Source organism: Leuresthes tenuis, unplaced genomic scaffold (genome assembly GCF_036924035.1).
Source record: "Leuresthes tenuis unplaced genomic scaffold, fLeuTen1.0.hap1 SCAF_6, whole genome shotgun sequence".
NCBI lineage: Eukaryota > Metazoa > Chordata > Actinopteri > Atheriniformes > Atherinopsidae > Leuresthes > Leuresthes tenuis.
Window position 1 is genome coordinate 3,903,018 of NW_027325360.1, and position 7,215 is coordinate 3,910,232.

Below are 7,215 nucleotides of genomic sequence, written 5' to 3' on the forward strand. Positions count from 1 at the left end.
CAGCAGCTCTGGTACCCTATACTCCCTCAGCACCCCCCGACAGAATCCACCAAGGGACACTGTCATAAGTTTTCTCACTGGATGGATGATCAAACCCCCATGATTCCCTCAGCAGCTCCACAGGGGTGAAGATCTGGACCACTGTTCCATTACCTGGATGAAAACCACTCTGCTCCTCCTGAATCTGAGGTTCAACAGTATAGGGACCTCTAGATTAAAGAGGATGAAATGAGAGTTAAATGTTTTAAATCAAGTGTGAGTGGGTGCTTGTTGTTTTTTTCAAACTGTAAACTATTAAAAAAAAATCAAAGGAGCTCTCTGGCCACTTCATAAAGAGTTGCTGCTGTTCATCTGACTAGAGAAGCTTATAAAACCATCTCTTAAGGGTTTGGACTCCGCAAATCCACATTCGCTGAGTGTCACAAAGGATCGGAGGGTCCTAAATGACTGAAGCCTCTCTCACATCGGCTTTGTTCATGAGTGGCATGGCTGCAAGATGAAAGAATTGCTCTGAAAAAAGAAAATTCCTGCCCATCCACAGCCGAACATTATGGATACAGAATGCTGTTGGAAATGCTTTGTGGACTCACGAGTTCACACGGTTTAAATAAGAAGCTGCAGTCCAGCTTAAGAGCTTCATCTGCGAAGCTGTTGTATAGCAGCCCATTTTCCCCACTGCAGCGCTTTCAATCAATCGTTTTTTCACGACACATGTTCAAGACCAACATGTGGAAACAATAGGCACATTCCCACTGTAGGAACCTTCTGCAGTTCCTGTAACCTTTTCAGGAATCGGGCCGTTTTTTTCGCGCATTCGGACATTCAGGAACTAGGGACCACGGCCCTCAGTTCCTGGAACCATTTTAGCTCCTTCAGGGTCTTTTCTGGGCTCCACAGCAACATGACGTAGGTGTTTGGTGGCTGGTAGCTCCGCCCCTTGTCTGAAATGTTCACTCATACGACACGGACCCAACCGGCGCCTGTTTAATAAGTTAAACTCAGACGTCGTCTCCTTTGTCTGCGGCACTCTGCTCTCCTTCTTTCCTTCATGAAACGAAGAAGAAGAAGAGGCTCTTCCAGCCTCCATCTTAGACGCCTGATGTGATCGTCCATGATTAATATCACCGCCATGCAGACCATGAACACGGCGGCCTCCTCGCTCTCCATGTTAGCTTCTTGGTGCTGTTGTTTTCTTCTCTCCTTACTTTTCCCGGGTTCTGTTTTGTTGTTGAGTGGCGCTAAAGTAACGCGTCTGTCGCAGACGGCGGCGTCACATCAGTCCCTGTCAAGGTCCCCGACTCAAATTAAACAGTTCCCCTGGGGAAGGACAGGTCTTATAACTAAATTCGAGGTGGATAGTTCTTAGAACTCTCTGTTAGGTTAGGTTCAGTTGATAACATGACAAGACTTTACTAAAACACTTTAGTAACTTGATTAGTGTTGGAAAACAGTCATGGTTAGGACTAAGATATGCAATGTTTACTGTCATGGACACTATTTTGACAATTTACATGCAGTTGTTCTCGCTCCCATTAGAGATTACAGACAGTTTCAACCCTGACCAACCATTATCCTCCTCCATGGGGATGTATTTGGGTGAAGGAAAGTCTCATCTCATGTAAAACAAGTTAATTGATGGGATTGAGCAAGAGTCTCTCAGGAGAAAATGGGTTTAAAGGAGGCTACCAACCCTAACCCTGCTGAAACCGTAACATGGCAGCATCAAGATTTTGTTTTACAGATAAAACCCTACAAGAGGGTCACACTGAATACTGAGAGCAAAGGTTAATGTACTTTCTGTACACACCAGTATTTAGAATTGGGTCAATTACCTTCATTTGAAGGCAGCTGAATTTATAGGGTCACAATCCCAAGAGAATCCATCTGAACCGTCACACCAGCAGTGTGATGATGGCCCACATCGGTGGCTCCTAACCACCAACCGCCTTCATTTAGTCACGATTTGAGTGATTTTCTGATGATACCTTCCCATTTTATGGAGCATTTCTCAGATAGTTCAGAATTCAGAACCATGCGGCCCATCAGGCTAACATATAAGTGTAATAAGTACTTTCATTTGGTTTTATTTATCTCCCTTTAGGACTCAAATTGATCACATGGGGGGGGTCATATTCATGGCAAAATACAGGGAAATCAAAGAAAAACACGCTTTCAAGCAACACCATAAAACATAGGTTCTTATATTTTAATAATCAAGGTCCAATCAATGTCCGGAGTGTTATGACACATAATTCTCCATTCATTCATTCATTCCCTGTAACTTTCCTCAGATCCATCTGTTTCTCTTCTTCTTCTTCTTTAAGATCGATGCCGGTGGGTCTGCCGGCGACATCAGCTGCCATTCTGCTCCAGATGTATAAGCTGATAAAGGGTTCAGGGAGGCTGCCAGACCAGCAGAATACAGTCTGTCTACCACCAAATACTGAAGCCCACCACCTTCCACATGACAACCGAGTAAAAGCTATTTTAAAAATGAGTCGCACGAGAGCCTTTCATACTCCTATGGGTGTGTTTTTGTGTGTGCCCATTTCCAGCATACCAAACAGTGTCTCCAGTCATTAGGGCTGGTGAATGCAGACAAAGAGCAATTTAAAGTGTTATAAACAGAACCACAAAGAGCAGAAAAAAGGAAGAGAAAAAACTCTTTCTTGGTTTGGTCAAATTCTTAAATGTGTGAAACAAAACACATTTCTTCCCCAAAGCACTTTCATGAAAAACTGGAAGCTTTCATGCATTCGTTTGGTATCAAACCATTTCCTTCATTCATGTTTATTCTGAGTCATAATTTGAACTGAAGTGTTTCACATGACAGTGAAACTATTTGTTTTTGGTTACTTGCTCTTTTTTACCATCTCAAACTAAGTCTAAACAGACAAACTGCTCTGTTTTGGAGACTCCAAAGACAGCTCATACTCAAAATCCTTACTTTTAATCAAAATTCTCCCACTGAACTTGTTTGTCTGACTGTTATTTCTATTTCCTTTTTATTTCCTTTTGTTTCCCTTTCCCCCCCGTGCTTCCTGTCTGTCCGCTGCTGCCTTAATTATCTCCTTTAGCGTAGGATACAGCGGACCATGCTTTATGAGAGAAAGGAGATCATTCTTGCTTGATTATTTTCATGCAATCATACCAACTTTGAATCATGTGAATAAAAATGAGGAAAACACTATATTTCACTTTTTTTTCATTGATCAGTTACAAACTTTGATGATAAAGTAATATTCTAGATTATCTCTAATATATGACATATATATGACATAATTTCCATGTAGCAATGTTGCAATAGACAAACCTTTCCTTAAAAAACAATGACATTTTCCATGAGGTTAAGGTGATAGGAAGTCTTTTTTTTTTTTTTCCCAGATGTGGCAGTCTGCTGGGTGTTGATTGATCAATCAGCTCATCTGTGGCTCATCACCTGTCAGCTGTTAAATCTCAGGTTTGTCTTTGTGGGACTCAGGATCTAACCTTTAGTTTTGTGTTCTGTGAAGACTTTTTGACCTCTGCTCCTCCCACGATTGTGACCCATGAAATCTGCTTCACTCACCTGAACGACTTGCAGTTAGCCTCTCTGCCTCATGTTCCTGCACTTAGAAACTAACTTAACAGTCACCAATCCTGTCACCATGCCAGGATAATCCAGAAGAGGCTGTTCATAGTTACTCGCAGACTTTACTTGACTTTTCTTCTTTTGAAATTCCAAAAACATTGACTTACCTGGTGACTTGGACACTGACTTTTCTGCAGAGCTCCATTCAGCTGTGGAGATTCACCTTTAAGGCGTGGAAATACTGACCTGAGTCTTGCACAGAAACCTTTTGAAACTACTTGTTTTGAGTCTGTCTCCGTTTAAGAGTCTGATCTGTCTCAAACCATAACAGAACCACAATCTGCTGTTCTCTGCATATCTTAAGGCCGGATTTAAACTTCTTGGGTTAGACGTGTAAAGATTACTGAAGCAATTTTTACGTTAAAGATGTAAGTGCATCGACAGGAGGCTGACCCCTGAGTTAATTTAGATATTTCATGGACCAATCAGTGACCCAAATCAGTTAAAAGATCAGATCAGATCTAGAGTTAAAGGTGGCCTGCATCTGTGCTTGTTGAGGTAAAAAATGATGCATGTTGGACAGTCATTGCTGAAATGTAATGTGCCTTCTAATGGAAATCATTTGGATTCTGTAAGACAGAAGGAACAAAAGTCTGCAGAACATGAGGTGCAGCTGTATCATAACAGACCAGAACATCACCAGGTGAGACGCTGTAAGCTGTAACAACACAAGATAAAGACAATGATACTGAAGAGTTTTTCCAATTCAACTTAGCTGGAACAAAGGTAATTACAGCCTCTATTACTTATTTATCTCTAAACATTTGGAATCTTACAGCAGACCTCTTTGGTGAGAGAGCTTTGATTTAGACAATATTTCAGACTTAATTAAAAGCAAACAACAAAGTCAGTCAGAAACAATCAGTGCATTTTTTCTTGTGTTACGAAACATTAAAAATATTGTATTTCTCCGGTCTTTTAATAAACACATCCAACTGGTGGTAGCTAATCTGTGAAAACAACACATGTTTTCATTTACAAAGGAAAAAAATAATAATTAAATGGGTTAAACAAATGTTAAGAATTGTATAAAACACCACTGAATGACTGAAATGGATCGTTCTGTACCCCCATGTATGTGGATGTGTATTAAAGCATCTTATAAGGTAGGGAAACTGGATAGTTGGAGAACTGTGGATGTGATTTTACACTGTGGCATCATTTTTAGTGACAAATTTCATGAACAACATTTTATTTCCATGGAAATACTGAAATTATCCGCAAACAGTGTCAAAAATGAACCAACATCTTCTAACTTTTTCAGCTTTTACTTTTCTTTTTATGCCCTTTGTACGCTTCATTGGTCCTTAAAAGCCTTATTTTTACGTTTTATCTACAAATAATGTATATTTTCTAATAGAATACATACATTGCTGAAAACCTGTGTGTGAAAGAGCGACACTTTGTTGTATGACACACTTGTCTGGAAGCATCGTTTCGTAAGAGAACAATTTTGCAGTAAATGTGAGAGTTCATAAAAATTCAAAGGGTAGACTTGAGGTCGAAGGACGGCAAAAACCTTTGATGAACAGGAAAAGGTATTAAGAGAAAATAGGGTCTGTGGTGATTTAAATCCAAAGAAATCATGACAAATATCCAACAACAATGAGAATATTCTGGTCGTAATTACTATCGTCTCTGAGGTAAGATACTCTTTAAGCCCACCTACACCTTAAATCAAGGCTCAGGGGTCAGAGGTCACAATGATGTCTTACTGAATCAAAGCAACTCAAAACCTGAGCAGGTTTAAACTCTGTATTTTGAGCAATATGTATGTTATAAGTCTTCAGATGGGTGCAAACTTTGCATTTGCATAGGGGGCCGAAATTTGGACATGAATCATTAATCAGAAAATTATTTCTCTGTAATGTGTAAAGGGGAATAACAATGGAAAGTCCTATCTGTAACTCGTGTAAACGTCATAATTGGAGTATTAATAATCAGAATGTTGCTGTCCAAGTAAGCACAGTTGGTGAGTTTTTCATTAAACCCTTCACAGAAACACTGAAGCCTAAGCTTAAGGAGGCAGCGCTGGACTCTGAGCCTTGCCCAAGGATGCGTTGACACATGAAAGTGCCGGGGATGACCACTCTGATACTTAACTGCTGCTGCCCCGCGGCCCCTTCAGCAGATTCAGCAAAACTAAACTTTTTGATGGCTTTTTCCATCACAAATCTTAAAATTTATTTTTATCTGTCTGATAATAATGGCACAAAAGTACGGTAAATCTATAGTTTATGTGCTTTTAAATGTATTGTCACTATTGTTTGTCCACCAGGCAGGACTGACACGTTGGTTTCACACTGTTAAAGGTTGAATTTTTACTCGGATCATAATCTAACTAACCTCCCTCACACCCACGCCTGTTGAACCAAAACATTTCCTCAGATCTCAGCTCATAAAAAGCTGCGTGGACGTGAGAGAGAATCAAATTATTTACAAAACTGTTCATTTTTCATGTGAGCAATTAAGTGCAGCATGATTAATGCCTTCCAGCACAAGCTGTTTCAAAAGAGCGCCATCGTTCCCACACTTAAACAATAACCCCTCTCTGCATCGTGAGATATTCATCATCAGAATTTACTCAGATTTAACCTTAATCTCCTGAACAGTTACATCAGTGTCTGCTGCAACATCCAGAGTCATGGATTCCCCACAAAGTCTGCCAGTGTGGAGACAAACCCCGACAGAAAAAGGCATATAAACAGAAATACACATGCCTCCTGCTGGCATGCATTCACCTTTCTGCCCTTTGCCCTACTTTCACATTCCAAAGCAGAGCCAGCGCTGGTCCTCTTCGACCTTCTGACCACCGGGTCTTTGAGGATGAGAGTGGTGAAGATTGATGAGGACTCTTTCGACTGTGTCAGTTTATCTCCCCGTAAAAGAATCATTTTAACCCGCAGCTGAGTTCAACGCATGGACTATCCTGTCACAGAAGGTTTCCGCTGTCTGTTGGGTCCTGCAGTTACCTGTCGAGATGTAAAGTGTGGCCCTTATTTCATTAACAGTTAAATAAGCCCAGAATGTAACCTTCTTATGCAATGGACTGTGGAGGTATTACATTATCCAGTTCTAGACAGGATTACAAAAGCTAGAGACATATTTCAAACCCGTCAGGGGGGTTTACATTCGCAGAAAAGTTCCCGGCAGAGGGCGTGGTTAGGCCACAGCAGCCTTTCCAAAACCATCAAGCCAGAGTTTTTTTCCATGCTCGGCTCTGGTTACTAAAACGCTCTCAGAATCTGAGGCGTGTGGTGAAACTCCTCAGCAATACTGCACCCTTTGTGTTTCTGCCTCAAGCCACTGAGCAGGTGTAACAGCTGAGAGCAGAGCAGGGGGGGGGGCAACTGCTGCCACACCGCCAACTGGTATCGTGTAAGATATTCATAGAGATTTTCTCTGGGCAGCACAGAGTCAAATATGGCTTTACCAAGAGGAGTCAAGCAGAGGTTAGTCTCCTATGGCACCTGACATGAGTTTACACACAGACTGCTTGAAACTGTTTGGGACTTTTCTCACTTTTCCATGATTTGAACGTTTTTAATTCACTCTCCTCACAAGCTTGGGTGGTTTCTGCTGGT